An 18,164-nucleotide genomic window follows, 5' to 3' on the forward strand; every position below is an offset into this window, starting at 1 on the left:
GAGACTTTTCAACACCTTCTTTATGACTGTCCTCGATATACTTTACAGAGACAATCACTTGCAACCGCGATAGCGCGCTTTGACCAAAGACCTCTCACAGAGGAACTCATTTTCAGATACCGCCATCATAAGCCATCGCAGCAGAGGGCGACGAGGGCACTGTTGCGGTTCTTGAGGGCGACAGAACTGGACAGGCGACTGTAGCCTGAACAGATGTTGATAGTGCACCAAGTGTCAGTGTGCTGTGCGATGACAGTGTTCGGTGACAGTGACCGATTGTGATTGTGTGTCTGTGCTCCTTCCTTTCCTTTCCTTATCTAAGCTTTGTTTCCACTTTACCCCTCCTTCCCTCTCTCCCCAGCGTAGGGTAGCCAACCGGATTTTTTTTCTCTGGTTAACCTCCCTGCCTTTCCCCTTTCCTCTCTCTCTCTCTCTCTACTCTCCCCGCCCGCGTATACTAGAGGTAAACCGCCAGACGCTCGCGGGAGCGCCAGTGAATGACGATCTACGACCTCGACGCAGTGAAGTATATATATAAAGCCGTTGTCACACCGCGAGAGAAACAGCGGCTGTTTTTCTCACGCTTTAAAAACGCGAACGCGAAACGCTGCGGTGCGCTGTTATAGTGCGACGCCCGCGCTCCCCGAGTGTAGCGTTATTTTGTCTCCTTGTCTGTCTCTCTGTTATCTTTCCTGCATCTTTTCCGCGCCTCACGCAAGCTTATCAGCGTGAGCGCGTTAAAAGATGCAGTGGGTTTTTTTTCTTCCGCCGTAGTTTTTCTCTCCCTCCGTCGGTGCACACACCGCCCCCATCTCGCGGTCGTGCATATTTCATCGGCCGACCAGGACGCGCGCTTGCCACCTGCTGGTTATACGCCTTCCTGCGGGTTGCGCGTCACAAAAGTGTGCAGCCGTATTTTTCCCCCTGGAGAATGCAAACTCACCTGTCGCCATTTGCCGACGTAAAGTGAGTGAGGCCTTGAAGTATAGCCCCTTCCAGCGCCGCTAAAGTGTCGCAGAACGCCATTTGCTGACAGCCGAAATGGGTTGCACTGAGCCGGCTTACGTAATGTATGGAGACTCTGCGACTGACGCAGTTTTCCTGGACGCGACGTCCCGAAGCAAACCTCGCAGTCCCAGGGGTTCGGAGAAAGTAAGAGTTGTCGTCATCTGCGCTTAAATAACTTATTTCAGTTAGCGACTACAGGCGCGTCCACAATGACGTCTCAACTACGTCGACAGGTTAGGACGGCGCTCTAGTTACACTGACAAATGGCGTAACCTAAGGACCCAAGACTTCCTAATTTAACTACGTCTACAGTTGCGGAGCTCGCGGCTGTCCGAGATCCCCCTTTTATAATCGATACGGAGAATGCTGGAAAACGGGCAGTCTCCTGTGACTCGAAGCTGGCATTACAGTGTAATGCAGTCGTTCCTCCGACATAATCATAATCATACCATAATCATCCGCCACCTACCTTTCCCTGTATTTCCCACTTCCCCATTCCCCAGTGAGGAGTAGCAGGCTAGAGACACGCTCTCCAGGCCGACCTCTCCTCCTTTCTCTCCATTAAAATCTACTCCTCCTCCTCCTCCTCCGACATGGAACTCACGACCAGATTAACGAGGAAAATAGAGAAACTTAGCGACTGCCTGAGAGATAAAAGCCGCGAGATTTCCTTTTCGGCGGATAGCCGGCCAAAGCGGTAACACTGGAAATAATGACGCAGACAACGCTGCTCGGACGTCACATGATGAAGAAGGCCGCTGCATCCCGATGCCTCTTTCTAGGACAGACCCTGTGAGACAGCTTCGCCTTCTGGCACGCCCAATTTCGTTAGCTGAGTGGAATACCGCGCATATAAGGCGCCACCAGGCTGCACAGTCTAAATAAACCCTTCGCTGCAACTCGGACCACCACACGGACTCCACTGACGCGAAACGTATCTTATCGGTTCAAGTTGGGAGTTACTTTCACGACAGCTTATTCAGCCTTAACTGGAATGACTGGCAGTCCTCCATGTGATGTCTACAACTGCGACGAGAACAGTGGTAACCTATTGCGCCACTGCACTCAGTTAGAGATACAAAGGCAATAAATGCTCAATGCATTCAGGCTACTGTATAGGACGTTCCAGGTGAAGTTAGCCGAGCGTTTACAAGAAAAAAAAAAAGAACGTTTAGAAAAGGGGGTGCGCGATACGATTTCAATACGTACGGAGTTGGGTCGCCAGACCTCTCACGACCGAACATTGTAGCTTTTTCATTCATATCTTGCACCGCGTTTTTCTTAAACCATTTTTTAACTGCTCGGCTAACGTTAGCAGGGACACACGGTATGATCGTGGGTTGAGCGTACGCACACTACTGGAACTCCGATCGTCGGACCAGATGGCAGGGAAGTCACTTTCCTGCTTTATTTGAAAACGGGCTGCTCCAGCGCCTTTCTCCGCGCACTCGCACACATTCACTGAACTTCCCTCCATCTCTCTGTCTCTCTCTCTTTTTATGTTCCCCTTTTCCCTTTCTCTGGTGTGCGGAATTCAGCGAGACGCTTTTATGGTTAGCACCCCTGCCTTCTCTCTTTCTTTTCTCCCTCTTTCACTAATACCTTTCCTTAATATGCAAAATCAAGAAAGAGGCTGGCATTTGGAATTGCACACTGTGGTATAAAGGTTATAAACAGTGATAACGTGCCTCCGAAAGGCTGGCCAGCGTTTCGATAGGAGGACCTATCTTTGTCAAAGGGGGCCTCGTCACCCTCGGCATGTTAGCTTTAAAGGGTTAGTAGAGTGACGTCACGTGTGGTTGTTGTCGGTGGTGGCTGGTTGTGAAGGAAGATATCATATAACCTTTGTCTCTCCTTAATATGGTTATGAGACTTCGATGCTGTGCTAACGTGACAAGGCGCCGAGAAGGGCGTCCTTCTCGGTCGCTTTGTAGCCACTCGGTAATTTGTATTTATTAATGCGATTAGCATTATGAAGGTACTTCACGCACTTTCCAGAGGGCTGTCTGCTTGCATGTCTCTGATAGTTTTCCTGCCAACTTGGGTGACTGGCTATGCCCATGGTCTAGCAGTTAAGAGCATCGCACTGCTGGGATAAGGAAACCTCGTTCGAAACCAGTCGTAGACCCGACTTGAGTCACGGGTTGGTGACATGTGGTGCTCATCAGTTAGTCCGCTTCCCCCCAACTTGTGTTACTGGGAGTGGGTGTAGTCCATGGACTAATGGTTAGTGCATTGGGCTGGTGTGCTAATGGAACACGGTTCCAAACAAACCGTCGGAACAACTTGGTTCACTGGGTACACGCGGCACTGGGCATGCTAACCAGTTAACCAGTTAACCTCGCTCATGCCAACTTGTGTCCCAAGGTATGAGCCAGTAGGCGTATGTAATGCGCTCTTCAATGAATCTCTCGGAGGCCAACTTGAGCCACTAGGTGTAAGCCACTGGGTACGCGCGCAGAGCCTTTCCGAGGCAGCTTATGCCTGTTTATAACCTGTATATACCACTGAATGTTCATAAGCACTCAGCATTTCCATCATCATCATCATCATCATCATCATCATCATCGTCGTCGTCGTCGTCGTCGTCGTCATCATCATCAATTCTAGTGCTCCCACTCCCCTTCCCTCTTCCGCAGTGCAGATTAGCAGACCAGAGCGCCCTAGCTCAGGTCCACCTCTGTGTATTTCCTACCAACCAAATACCTCTCTCTCTCTGTCTGTGTGAGTGTATATATTCACACAAGCGCCAAGCGAGGATTATAAGTGGCAGCGCCGCTGAATGACCGTGATATGAGCGTTAGATGACCGTGCCCAGAGAGGGAGGCGCCACAGAGGAGCCAGGCTGCTCACACGCCCCACATGCGTGAAGCGTCTGTGCGGTCACAATACCATGTGTCGCAGCGTTGGTTCATTGCCAGTCGCATTGCCATCGCGATTTCACATACCTGAAATATCCTCATTGCAACAAATGTCAAACATCGATACAGTGCAACTCCTTCAATAAAGACAAGCCTTTCTAAACGTTCCCACTTTCTTAATAACCATAAGGCAACAGCCGCACGCTCGCCCCGCTAAAAGTCGTGCTGGCGCCAATTACCTCCTTGAGGTAGTTGCCGCGTGCGGATGACGATTTCCATACTGTGGCACTTGCCCAGAATGGGCGATTGGCAAAGAGGCGGGCGGTACGTTTGAAGCAAGACCAAAGGATGAAATGCGAGGCAACGCGAGAGCTGTCACGTGGTGTAGCCCAGGTGCGCGAGAGCGCGTGCGCACGCCCCAGTTCTCGTTTACGCCAGAGACGCAACGAAATGGGCAAATTTATAGCGTTTCATTAACCGCTTCGGGAAAGCGCCGCTTCACGTAGATTGCAAATTGTCCTTCGGATCAGCATACTTTTCCCTTCATCTTTCTTTATGTCGATTCCACGCTCAGGGCGATAGTGTGCTTCGGGTGAAAAATTAAGAGCAAGCAGTCTTCGAGCTCCCGTTTATTCGAGCAGAACGATTACGTGAGAACGGGTGCTTCAACCAAACGCAAGCTTTAGCCGATGCCAGCTGTAGCTTCTGTAGCGCTGCGCGCAACTAAAACGAGGCGGAGAACAGTCGCAGCGGCTGAATACGACACGTGAATACAGGCACGTTAAGATGTTTCGCACTTCAAGTATATACAATATCAAAAGAACTTCACAAAAAAAAATGGGAGAGCGCTGTATGCGACAATATGGGCGAGAAAGGGACGATGGCGTGTCGCAGGCAGGCTCATTCCCGCCCCAGCTCTTTCACGGAGTGGGTTCGTCGAGGTAGTCGCTCTTCCGGCGTATCATTTTTATGCCGCCAGTCCTAAGCTCGTTAGCCGCGACGCAACTCGGATATGCGCCCCAAGTATACAGGCTGCGAGAGTCGGACAGGAAAAACGCAAAGTGACAATAAGAAAGCGGAAAAAGACAGAACGATGTGATAGAGGCTGTCGCTGAGAGAGTAGTCACATTCTCGTGTGTGTCTGCGGATAGTAAGAGCCGTGGAGTTGCATGCAATATTTACTACACGTAACTCTGGCACTGCGATCGTTCAGGCACCTAGGGGATGATGGTTGCTGGTGCATACATTTGTCTGGTCTTCGGGCTTGTGGCTCCAGGTGTTCGTGACGGATTTCTTTACTACCCTTTATTTATTTATTTATTTATTTATTTATTTATTTATTTATTTATTTATTGTACATACTTTCAAGGCCGGCAGGCACAACAGAAAGGAGTGGTAGAGTACATTATTTGCAGAACGAGAGAAAAATAAAAAAAATAATGAAGGAACTATAAGGCACTTTGAACAGCAAGCTTGAAATTGGTGCTGTCACAAATGGTGACTAACTTGCCGTGATATTGGCCTAAATTTCGAAGCTGTCCTGTTTTGTTTTTCTCTCTAAACGAAGAAGGCAAGAACACTCGGCGCACGAGCATATACGAGTGCGAATAAAACCGATTACCTTGATGAAAAATACGAGTTTGCAAAAGTCACAAACTCGTTCAAAGCCAACAGGGTACGGAATTTAGGGAAATCCATCTAATACTGGCCACTATTTCCATTCTGGGCCGCTATCTTGTAGCGATGCCTTATGCCTTATTCCATGCTATTCTTATCATCCACCCCACACGGCCGCCTGATCCAGTTGATAACGTGGGCAGACCGTCGCTCTGACCACTGGCCAAGCGCGAAAAGCCTGAAAAAGAATAGAATCGGAAAAGGCATCGCTACAAAATACCGGCCCACTGGCTGAACCGCCATGCTTTTCGGCTTCAATGTAGACCCCAGGGTTCCCTCTGGTGGGTTTCGTTGGAAACTTCGCGGTGAAAAAAATCAAGCGGGTTGAATAACACCGGCTGCAGCGATCATACTGTTCGCCACTCGGCTCGTTTGCGTTCTCGCGCGTTCACGCGGGAGTTCGCGTTAATGATGATGCGCAGCGCAGCGTCATGCTTCTTCGCTCGCGGTCTCGCGTTTCCAGGCGGGGGGGGGGGGGGGGGGTGCATATTTCATCGGCGGGCTGGCCGGCCGCTGTGCTGTCGGAGCCATGTGTTGGCGCAGCTAGGGAAAACAACGAGGCAAATGATGTACGGACGTACAAACCCATATACGAACAGAAAAAAAAAAGTTTCAGAATGTCACCTTCATAGCAAAGCACAGACATTACCATGTGGAAACTTTTTCCGAGTTACTGGCTTCTTGTGCATGGTGCTCTGAACGGAGGTGTTTCGGCGTGTCTGTACGACTACTCGTGTTTGTGAGACGTCGCGCGTTGGGGCTGCACTACGCACGATGCGTGCATAATTGCAACCTAATAACAGTTACATTTATAACGGGATTGCAGTTAGAACGGTGAGGATCAGAGAGCACACGGGGGTAAGCGATATGTATTATGGTTGTTATTAAGGGGAAAAAAATGGAGCTAGGCAGGCCATGTGATGCGTAGGGCAGATAACCGGTGGACCTATTAGAGTTACAGAACGGGTGCCCAGAGAAGGGAAGCGCTGTGGAAGATGGCGTAAAAAAGAAGCGGAGAGATGAATTTAGACGTTTTACAGGCGCGAGTTGGAATCAGCCAGTGCGTCAGGGCCAATTGGAGAACATTGGAGAGGCCTCAGTTATGCAGTAGACATAAAAATAAGTTCATGATCATTATCATAAATAAGTGCAGCATAATTTCAACATATTGGTGCGTATAGTCTGTGACTCCTTCACTTGAAGCGATTGGAAAAAGGTTTTGAAATAAAATATAAACTCTGGGTTTTCACGTGCGATGGCCAGAATGTGGTTATGAGGCACGCTGTATTGGGTGTCTCCAGTAAAATTTGGCTACTTGGAGTTCTTTAACTGGTACCAAATGCGCTGTACATGAGCGTTCTTGCGTTCCGCCCCGATCGGAATGCAACCGCAGCGAAGGGAATCGAACCCGGGACCTGAAGCTCAGCAGTGCAACGGCACAGCCACTGGAGTACTAGGTGTGTTTCGCTTAGTAGTTGTTTTTTTATTATTATTTTACTACGATTTTGGGACAGCTAGCTTTTCCATGGTCGAACTTTCCACACTGTCGCTGTTAATAAACAATAGTATACCCACGCCCGGAAATAGATAGAGATAGAAAGGGAAATAGGGAGAGAGAGAAATGACATGGCAAAGGCAGGGAGGTTATCTCGACGTGCTTCTCGTTTGCTACCGTACTCTGCGGTAAGGGTGAGGGAAATAAGAGGCATAAGGGATAGTATTTTGTGGATATGTCCACTTACGTCCACTTATATGTCCATATGTCCACTTATATTTCCTGGTGGATATGTCCACTTCGTCTGCTGCTGAAGTACTGGTTGGCTGGGAGGGCCTGCCTTCTCCTTCCCCTCCTGCCTCGTTCTCCTTCCCCAGCCCAGCCACTCAGAACTTCAGCAGCAGACGAAAAGGACACGTCCACTAGGTGGACGCTTACAATATTGCTACGGCACAATATGTGCGATCACGAAAGGCCAGCAGTGCGAAGACGACGACGACGATGAGAAGCTAGCGCGGGCTGCTGCCTCTTGGCCAAGCGCAGCGTATTTTCCTTGTAAATATATTTGTACATAGCTTTCCGTCTGCGTCTTCCTACGTAACAATATGAGCCCCCCACCCTCCAGCTCCTGTTCTCGCGGGGAAAGCGTACTGCGGAAATCGCTCAGCAGGTATACTGGGCTGTTTCTTGGTGCGCACAGAACTGGCAATGCACAGCAGTGAACCAGTTCACGAAGTCTGCGATGAACAGGGTGAATATTTCCCCTACAGCCAAAGGCAGGGTACATTTGGAACTCATGCACGAAGCCTACATTGTTTTAATTGAATCGTTACATAAGCAGACGATTCCACTTAGCAGCGTTGCAAAGAACAGCGAGGTTCAGTTCTTCCTGGCCTACAGTTCAGAAGGTGAAGATGAATCGAGTTACCCTAGGTCCTCGCCTGACCTGTAGCTAAGGAGTGAATCGACACAGCCACTGGACTATTATGGTGGGTTTCGCTTGGTAGTTTTTATTATTATTATTATTTTCCTACAATCTTGGGACAGCTAGCTTTTCCATAGTCGAACTGTCCACACTGTCGCTGCTAATAAACAATAGCATACCCACGCCCGGAAATAAGTAGGTCGAAGGAAGCGATCCTGGCGGCATAACTAAGCAGGATGGTAAAAGCGAAAGCTTGAAAGAGCTTCGCAAGAGCAACACAAGAGCTTCTAAAACGCACGCTACCGCTGCATCTCGGTGTAAGAGAGCTTGCAACGAGGAACTGCTTTTATGTCGAGCTGATCGAGTAAACAGTAACTTCCCGCATGGTTGGTTTGAATGCACGGAACTACCCATGCCAAGTGTGGAGCTGCCACGCTTCACCTCAGTAATGGGATGTGATGCCGAAGGAAGCAAATACAAAAAAGTACAGTGTATTAGCGTAAAGAAAAGAGAGAGAGAGAGAGATAGAGACAGGCAGGAAGATGTACGCGCTGATGACTTCGATCGCAGGTGCCGCTCCGACTATGTCATTTTTCCAGGTAGGTCGCTGATGGAGTCCGCTGCCTGACGTGGTACTTAGGCGCTCGATTCTAACGATGGCCACGCCTAAGCGCAGATATTTCGGTTTAGTAATTTCACATTGAAAGCTCCAACTTGTACGAATCTCTTAATGCGTCCAGAGTTGTTTCGAGCCTCATTCTTTTCGAAGCAAGGAAGACTTCCTTCTAGATTTGCCCCTGTCATTGATAAAGCAGTCTGGACATTTATTTCTGCTTGATCCCGGCTGGCATATTCTTTCATGCGAATTGCGATTTGTTTGAGAATTTTTTTTCATGTGTTTGGATGCTGTACGCAGTGGAATAATTTACGTTCCTACCTCAAATTGACTGCGTATAATCATTGTTCAAGCGTGCTGTTGAAATGAACAAAATCGGAAGGTCCCAGGATAGCGCTTGCCTTAAACTGATGCTTTAAAGTAAGGAAAACTATGAATCAGCAATGTCTGCTTTATGCCTATAGCACTTGTCTCTTTTTTCCCACTTTTCGTTTTGCGTTTTAAAGGCGTGGTTATCATGTTTAAGTTTTACAGAATTTGTACAAATCACGTGTTGCAGATGACGTAATTATAGCTTGAGCTCCGTGCTTCAGAGAGCCGTTCACTACTTGGACAAGTAGCCAAAGCATATATTCAACTAATCACCAGCATTTTACTAATGACTCCTTAATAATTACTTTACGGCATACATTGCAATTTACGAGTTGTAGCCGGTGAGTTGACAAGGCGTATTCACTTGGAATGAATTTCCAAAATGGCACCTTTTTGGAGATACGCGCCATCAAACTTGCCGTAAAGATGCACTGTTGTTCCACTTAGTTTTTTTTATCAAAATTCTCTTTCATGCATTGAAGTGACTGAAACGCCCACGTATTTCTTCTCAAACTACGGGAAATAATATATCGAAACTGGTGTCACCCTGCTAATTCATTCCAAGTGGATGCGTCTTGTAAACTCACCGGCTACGATTCGCGCAGTGCAATATGTACTGTAATGAAATGCAATAGGAAGTTAATTATTGATTTTCCTCGATTGGTTGAACATTTCTTCCGATTTCTCGTGCTTGTAGTGTCGGCCACTTCGAATAAACCAGCTCAAGGACAACAAATATACATCACGCCGTCTTTTCAACTCCATGAGCATTCTACGTCTCCACGGCTCGTCTAACGCATTTAACAAGTCATTCCTGCCTCTTGCAATTGAAGAATGTAATTCATTACCAGACCATATTGTAATAGAACGCGATCCATATAAGTTCCGGCAGTTGCTGACATCCTATTTAACAACATGATGCGAAAATTCTTACCTGCTTCTGTTTGCCTCTGTTTACTGTTGCTATTTTTATACTTGTTAATGCTTATTGAAAGGGCTTTTGTACTTTTTCTTTTGTATATATCCTGCTGGTCACTGATTGTGACAATGTTTGATAGTGACCTACGTTGTTGTGTTCAGTGTCCCCCCCCCCCCCCCCCTCCTTATGTAATGCCCCTTCCAGGGGTCTTTAAGGACCAATAAATGATGATCTGCCACAGGCGATTTATGCAAATTCTATAAAAGTTAAAAAAAATATCGCTTCGTATATCACCCGTAACAGCGCTGTGACGCGTTCTTAGATAGATTTATGGAATGGGCAGCGATTATATACTGGAAAATTTGCAATGTCGAGCTAGTTAACCTTAAATGTGTACTAATTACATTTCACTTCTTCACACCAGAACGCATTTGGAAGCAACGAAAAGGAGGACTAGATATAGTTGAAGTCATGTCTGATAAGTCAAATTCGTAAAGGTAGCGCCAGTTTCCATGTATCTGTGCCCGTAAAATGTGATCAAAAGTGCATTCCCGTTAAAGCTAATATCGTTTCGTGCTGCTGTAGGAGAGAGAGAGAAACTTTATTGCAATTGTAAAGATTTGAAGGAGGGGTGGTCGGAGCCTCTCAGTCCAGGGCTGTAGAAGGGCTTTGGGAAGCTGTTTCCTGTACCACCGATATATTCAACACAAGGACAACTATCCTAAAGAGTTGTTAAACCTAGTGTTTCTGATAAGAGGACATGACTTCCTCACTGATCGGATGGAATTTGGCAGTTTCAGCAAGTGCCCAAATGATAATAATCAAAGATTAATTATCAATTATTCTTTAATTTAGCTCGAGAGTATTGCGATTTATCGTGGGAGTTACAAGCACGTAATCCACCTGAAAATTAAAGGGCGAACTGCACCATTTACTGCATGTGATTTTTTTTTACTTTCGTAAATACGTCTTTAAGATTGCGCTGCGATTTATGCTTGCGACTTCTGGATTTTGTCTAGCTTCCCCCGCTCCCTTTGTCCTTGCATTTAGCGCTGTTCTCGCCTGAATATTAGTGACCAACTAGCCCATGTCTTTGTGTTAATTTCTCCTTGCGCAGTTACGTCTACCCATACGCACATTTTATCTGCAGACTTTCATAAGTTCTGCTCAAAGTCAATCTCATCATTAGCGTGGGTCTTGTTGACCATCGCATCCTGTGTAAGCGAATGCGTCGACTCTTCTACGCAAAGCACTGCAAGCAGTTTCGGGATTCTTGTACTGATAATGAACGTTCGCAATCGTGGGCCCTCTTCCGCGTATCGGTGAACACGTGGCCACGAGAGATTACTAGTTTGCCCGCATAAATATATTATCAGTTATGGAATATCGGTCGCGTACAAGTCAGCAGCAGCAGTGGTGGTGCCATCCGGAGCGATTGAATTGAAACAGTCAGTACAGAACACCATTCCAGTGGCGAGCGATGTCGTATTCGTTTACTGGTATAAAGGCATACCACGCAATAGAGGCAATACTGCGCCAGCTTCCGCGTGACTGCACGCAAGCGATATCCGGTGGCACGTCTGCTTCGGCTCTGGATGGAGGTCTTCATTTCATTTGTCCTCTCCATTCGAGTATATAGCGGGAGGCCGGATGGGGTTTCGACGGACCGCAGACGATTTATATTTGTGCGTCTGCCAGGGGAGGAATGCAATGACACTGGGCGTTATATCAGACCGAGCCAGACGTGACGGCGGGGAGGGGTGACGTATACTTCTGGTACGAGCTTCTCGATTGAGGCAGACGGCGCAAGCCGCTAGCTACGGTTGCCCAAGAAAGACTGGCAAGGCCAACTACTACGTACTATGACAGACGAGGGCAAGGGGAGCTAGAGGCGCGCACGCAAATAGCCCGCCGTGCCCGGAAATAGGCCCGTCTTGGACGCACTTCCGGCTCGCGCTGTCGCGCAGAGTAGCAGACGGGAGTCGGAGAGCAGACGAAATGGAAGAGCAAACGAAACTTGAGTGTTGCGCCGTCTGCAGTATCGTCGTCGAATCTCCTCTCTCGGCAAATCACCCCTTCCTCCCCCCCTTTTTTTTTTACATTTTCGGTGTCAGTGCATATATGCTACCAGCCAGCTCGAGGTCATTGGAATAGTACTTTCTTTTCAAAAGAGGCCCATGGAACTTTTGTGGATTTGCAATTCGCGTGTCAGGGTACCAGCATTCCGATGCTCTCATATATTTCGCGATGGAATATGTCAGAGTGTATTTGATACAGGACGTGGAATGAGTGAACCGTACGTCAGCATTTGCGGGGGCTTGTTGTTGGTGTTGCCTCATGTAGATGTCACGTATATAGTAGACTCAACGAAGGTGTTGGCCAATGCTCACGCTCGCAGCCATGACTGCGCGAAGTTTCACTACCCGCTGACGTAACGCCTCTGTGTTTCGTCGATTCACTGTGTGTCAGTTTATTTTTCTTTTTAACGTGAAATGTTTTGAGGCACAGTGTGCCAGCGATCGGGTTAGAATTCCGTAGACGATGCTGAAAATCACCTGATATCAGAAACTAGAAATCGAAGATGGGAGTGAGTGTACCGACGTCACACGTGTCGTAAAAAAAAAAGGCGTAATATACTACGTGGCAAGTATTGAAAACGAAACTTCGAAAAGGTGATTGTTTTTTGCGAGCTGCAGCTCGTATATCTCTCGTTGTTAATGTTGGCGAAACACGTGCGAACATTTGCAAACTTTCGCATATTGAATCTAATAGTCATCATTCGAGGAGTAGTTGCTAATGGCAAATAAGAATATTTTGCGAATAGCTTTCTTACACTTTGAATCGCCCGCTGTGCGCGATCAAGCTTGTACTTTTGGCAAAAACATGCGGCAAACTCAACTCGGGTGGCCATAACGGACGTGAAGCATAAGAACTCACATAGTGGGTCACACTACGTCGCACAGGGAGACATACTTTTTCTAGTGGGACCGCCATTAGGCGCATTCACCAGTGAGTCGCGAATATACCAATGAACTTCCTATTTGCTCCTAGTGCCCCGTTTATATCCTTAAGAAACAATGATTCACAGTGTGCGATCTAATGACAGAAACTTCATAACATTGTGAACGTAGCCAGGTGCGAAGATCGTTTCATCATGGTGGTGAGAACAGCTGCTCATTATCCGAAAAGTGTTCGATATTCAATTCGATTCAATTTTAACGACATTCCATTCGCCAAGCCTCCTGCGTTCCAAAGCATCGGAACGTGCTGGCGCGCATTCCGATGGACCTCACTAAAGTTTTTCTATCCATCCTTGCTTGTAGTTCATACAGATATGAACATCCAGCTGCGGGGATACTGGGCCCCCTGTAAAGTAGTGTTACACGAGCAAAAGTGTATTGTACCGCGAGTACGTCGTAAGTCCTCCCATTGTCCCAATACCTTCGTTGTCACGCTGTCTTAGTCGTACCGTCGTCTTCATTTCAGAATTGTTGTCCCATTTTTGCCATGCCGTCCTTGTCATACAGGCTTCGATCGTTGCATCGAAGTGGATTGAGTCTCGGAAAATTACTCTTCGCACGTACATCCCCTTAATGTCAGCTTTTTGAAGGAAGTGCAACATTTATCGAAAGAAGAGATCTGACGTGGAGGCTCTCTGCTATCCATTTCCATAAGTCGGTCAATTTGCATTAGTAAACGAAAACCAATAGGAGATGCTCAATATGCATAGAGCTCTGGCAGTGTCATTATTGGTTGGGAGGAGCCTGCATGCACATGTTTGGCCATCGTTGACCTCAGAAATCGTGCGGCGTAACGATAACGCATGCCTCTCGCATTTACCGCTCAATCGCCATTGAGCTTTTTTTAATACTGTTCCATTGATCACATCGGGCACTTAAAAGATATACCTGATGTGTAAAACATCGGCAAGAGAATCAACGAAGTGAACACAAGAATATATGCGACAACAAGAATATATACAAGGGTTTTTACAGCGAAGCTGTTTTCAGGGGAGTTCCACAGACGTTTTCGTGTTGGTGTGAAGGCTCGCGTGTGGCGGTGTGCTCCGTATGAAATGCGAGATCAAAGAGCCCCACAGACCCAATTTTATGTCTTTGAATCTTAATTATTAACTTTTGTAAAGCAAAAGTTACCTTGCGGCATACCTCAGTCAAATAGAAAAGGCAACTTTATTTTTTTTGCTTTATCTTATAGTAAGTAATTCGTGTCTTTTTTTTTTTCTTTTTTGTACGTTGCGTTTTACCCGCTCCAAGCTGGGGGGTCAGCCGGCTTTACCAGCCAGGGAGCCAACGCAAAGGTGCAACTAACAAACCCCCTTCAAACTCACTTAGATGTATCGTTGACATGCATCAGCGAAGAAGTTTCCTCAAATCAGCACTTGCGCTGTCTTCAGATTGGCTCTGTTGTCGTAAGTAAATTGCGAACCGCTAGGGTAGCCCTTCGCTGTATGCGGCACTGAATACAAAGGCCCAGCTGACACATACGCTTAACGCATTCTCTTGCGTGAAGCGCGCAGGCGCCGACACCAGGTAGCTGTGACGGCTTCGGGCATAGCCGCGAATTATCGCATGAAACTTGCGCGGTTCATTGGTTAATAGAGGATGCCAGGCTGTCTTGCAAGCGTATCATAGTTTACGGAATACCGGAATACCGGGTAACTCGTATTCATGTAACTACTCCTATTACCACAACTTCTACTCCTATTACTACTCCTTATCTTACTACTACTACCGCTACTGCTAAAAGCACTTCTTGTTGGGCTAGTTGGAGCTGTTCATTATAAAATATGAAGACGCCAAATATTTGGCGTCTTCATACTTTATAATGAACGCTACTACTACTAATACTACTACTACTACTACTACTACTACTACTACTACTACTACTACTACTGCTACTACTACTACTACTACTGCTACTACTACCAATACCACTACCAATACTACTACTACTACTACTACTACCACTGCTACTATTACTACTACTACAACTACTAGTACTAGTAATAGGAAGCAGAAGAAGCATCAGCGGTGGTTATGTTTACCAACGGGCATAATGCAGCACGAACACCGGCTTCGACAAAACGACTTTATCGTGTGCAGCCGTCTCAAGGCCAGAGCTCGAATCGCGAGACAAATTAAAGAGACTCGTACCGCCGGCTGCAACCGACGAGCCGCCGTCAGTGCAACCGGCAAAACGCCCGTGCCGGCGGTGGCGGACTTGGGACGGTGGCCGTGGCCTCCTCTCAGAAGCGGCACACGAGTCAGAGGCATCGGGCGCGCGCCCCGGGTTCCCGGCCGCGGCCGGATTTAGACCCGCGCGCGCCGGGGTGCTCCGGTCACGTGCGCATTCCTCGTCGTGACGTCACGATTCGCGGGGCGAAATTTTTAGCCCCCGTCCTGTTTTTAGAAGAGCGCTGGCCAGGCACGCGCAGACCGTCGTCATCCTTTCCTTCTCACCCTCTATTTACGCGGAGAGGGGTGGGCGCGACTCCATCGCTGCCTCCTCCTTTCTGTTTCCCTTTCACTTGTGAGAGACTGTAGAACACCTTGGGCCTTTCTTTGTGGAGAGAGGAAGACCGAATATTATTATCCTTTCGTTTTCTATTACCCTTTCTTCAACCATAGCAGAGACTTACTCTTCCTTCGTCAAGCCTTCTTCTGCCTTGTTTTGTTTCGGTTGGGAAGAGAAGGAAAGGAAACCTCTCAGACTTCTCCTCGGAACCGAAACCTTGCTGATTCACCCTCTCCCTCCCGTATCGGCCCGGAGCCCACTTTTTGACGAAGTTGCATCGACGAAAAAACAAAGAACAAAAAATCGCTTCCCGCCGGTCGTCGATGCCAGAACCCACCAGCAGTTTCGGTTAAGCCGGCGGTGCGGCGCCCTAGGTGTAGGGGCCTAGCGAGTAAGTAATAACGCGCCTCTATTTTCTGCGCCCGCTTTTGGTTCGCGTTTAACGCGCTTGTGAAAGTGCCCGCGTGTGCCGTAGAGATATTCCGAACAAGGACGCTTCAGGAGAGGACGCTTCAGCGTCGCGAAAGTGCACCACATCTGATTGTGCGTCGCACCGGAGCTGAAACCTTGGCGGCGTCGAATTTGTTTCTCCTTTGAGCACCTGAGCTGTCATTTTTGGACAAAGACCGTCGCTGCGAAGGATTAAGCGCCGCAAGCTGGATTAACCAAGTCTGGAGCCATTCGTCGCAGTGGCGTATCCGGGGAGCAGGTTCTACGCTACAGTCACTGGCATCACGCTGTAGCGCGTCGGACTGATCCACCAGAAGTGGCAATCCGATTCCACACTGTATCTTGCGCTCGTTCGTGTGTGATCTTGGATTCGTGCGTATTGGTGTCGCCAACGAAGGTGGTTTACTTGTTGGGTCTTTAACGGATGTTGCGTCATCCGTCACGCGGTCATCAGTCAACGCAGCCTCGACGGTGCAACAGTTGCCGAAGCCTGGTGATTGAAAGCATCCTCGAATATCGGGGGCTCCAGAAAACATTCATCTTCAGGCAGCGTTGACGAGTGGATTGTCAGGCGTACCTGACGGAACCTGCTTTTGTGAAGTGGTGCCAAAGCTCTTCGACGGCTTGTTTTGAACGTTCGTTGTTGACCTTGTAGACGGTCGTTGCGACAGTGGTACACCGGAAGCAACAAGCAGAAATAACGTAACGGAAGTGATTAGCCAAGCCATCGGGAGCGTTCCTCGCGCACCTGGTGGATCCAACCATTCGCAGTGCCAAAAAAAAGTGTAACGTTTCAGGTATCAGTGCGCTTTGAACTGATAATCTGGTTTTTCAAGCATTGACGTATGCTGTTCTCTGAACACGCACCTCGCGTCGTCTGCTTTCTCGCAGAAAACTTCTGCAAGCACGTTACGGCGTCGTTTCCTTCCAGCTCCCTTTTTTTTCTTTGTATCATTTTTATACTTCGGGCTCGCCACATTGTAGCCTTCTGTGTCCGACCACTGATCGAGCCAATTAGAAGCCCTTGATTCCGCAGCAGCGAGCTCGCCTTCTGCTCGTTGCACACAAAGCATCGTCTGCTTCGCGACGCCCTCCTCTTGCGCTCTCCCCCCCCCTCTACCGAAGTACGTTCGGGAGTCCCTGTGCCGTGTGCAAGGAAGCCCCTACGGTGTCTTGCGTCGACTTGAAATCCGTCCAAGAAGCCCCTTGTGCGTCTTCGTAATCCATGTCACGGTCACTGGAAGTGGATTTCGCCCGGCCAGGTTACGGAGTGCGCAGATCCGTGGTGGAGGAGCAGTAGCTTCGGTCGCGGTACGCCGGCCCCAGTGTTGTGTGAAAAGTGCCCCCTTTGGATACGTCTCCGGCATTTGCTCGGCCGAGCGCTTGCACAAGGGAGGATTGTTCTTCGGTCAAGGTGGGTGGCATCTGGTACTGACCTTCGCTCGGCCGGCGTGTTTTACATGAACGTCGTTTTCTGCTCTGCTTTCTTCATAATTGTCTATTTGTTTATTATGCTCTGGTACTTTTAGGAGTGAATGAGAACTGCAAGTAGTGGCGATACAGATTGTTTCCTTGCCAAATTCAAGAACGGTGCGGGGGCATCGCGTTATCAGGTCAACGCCCGTAAACATCGCTTTCTATTTCAAGCTCTGCTTGTTTGTGTCGCGGGTAATTGACATTCCCTCGTGTTTACACGATCGTCGCGCTGCTTAGTTTACGCACTGAGCATACAGATATGTTTCTTTCGAAAATTTCGCTTTCCGATACGTTGAAAGCACCTCAAGCTAACGCAAACGATGCCGGAATAACGAGTGCTGATTCTTGAAATCTACAATCTTACTTTTCATGACCCAGTTTTCATAGTTACGGGTTCGCTTCGCTTTTTTAAAAATTATGAACATCTCCGCACATCGGCTAACCAATTAAAATGGCTTTTTACGTACATGCATTGTGGCATATCGTATGCACATATTGATCGTTCAGTTGACATGTAATGCTGTATTAGACATACAGAAGTGTTTTAGAGACGGGTATCCTGATAGTAAACATTTTCATGGGCATATTGTGGTGCTTATAGTGGGCATTTCGAATGTTTGCTAAGTACGATTAATTAGGTTGTGCCACGGAAGTTTGGTGGTGCTTTTACGTGATTGTTTGTTTGTTTTTGCTTCGTTGGAAAAAGTAGCACTGAAATAATTATGAACGTACCATAGAGCTTTAATTGACAGCCCTCGCTGAACCGATAAACGGAAAAATTCGTCTTGAATTTAGTCTTCCGGTCGTCCTGATTTAGAAAATTCGAGGAG

General features: G+C 47.8%; 1 protein-coding gene across 3 annotated transcripts in view; it reads left to right on the plus strand.

Moving 5' to 3' along the window:
* Ptp36E (protein tyrosine phosphatase 36E) overlaps positions 1-18,164 on the plus strand; it is a 335,086-nt gene that overhangs the window by 205,941 nt on the left and 110,981 nt on the right. The window contains exon 1 of one of the 3 annotated variants that reach the window (XM_065453736.2): positions 15,729-17,272. The exons of the other annotated variants lie outside the window; for them this stretch is intronic. The gene's annotated coding sequence lies outside the window, so the exon portion shown is untranslated. Of the gene's footprint in view, positions 1-15,728; positions 17,273-18,164 lie in introns of those variants that run through there. 3 annotated transcript variants of the gene reach the window in all.

This window comes from Dermacentor albipictus, chromosome 9 (genome assembly GCF_038994185.2).
Source record: "Dermacentor albipictus isolate Rhodes 1998 colony chromosome 9, USDA_Dalb.pri_finalv2, whole genome shotgun sequence".
NCBI lineage: Eukaryota > Metazoa > Arthropoda > Arachnida > Ixodida > Ixodidae > Dermacentor > Dermacentor albipictus.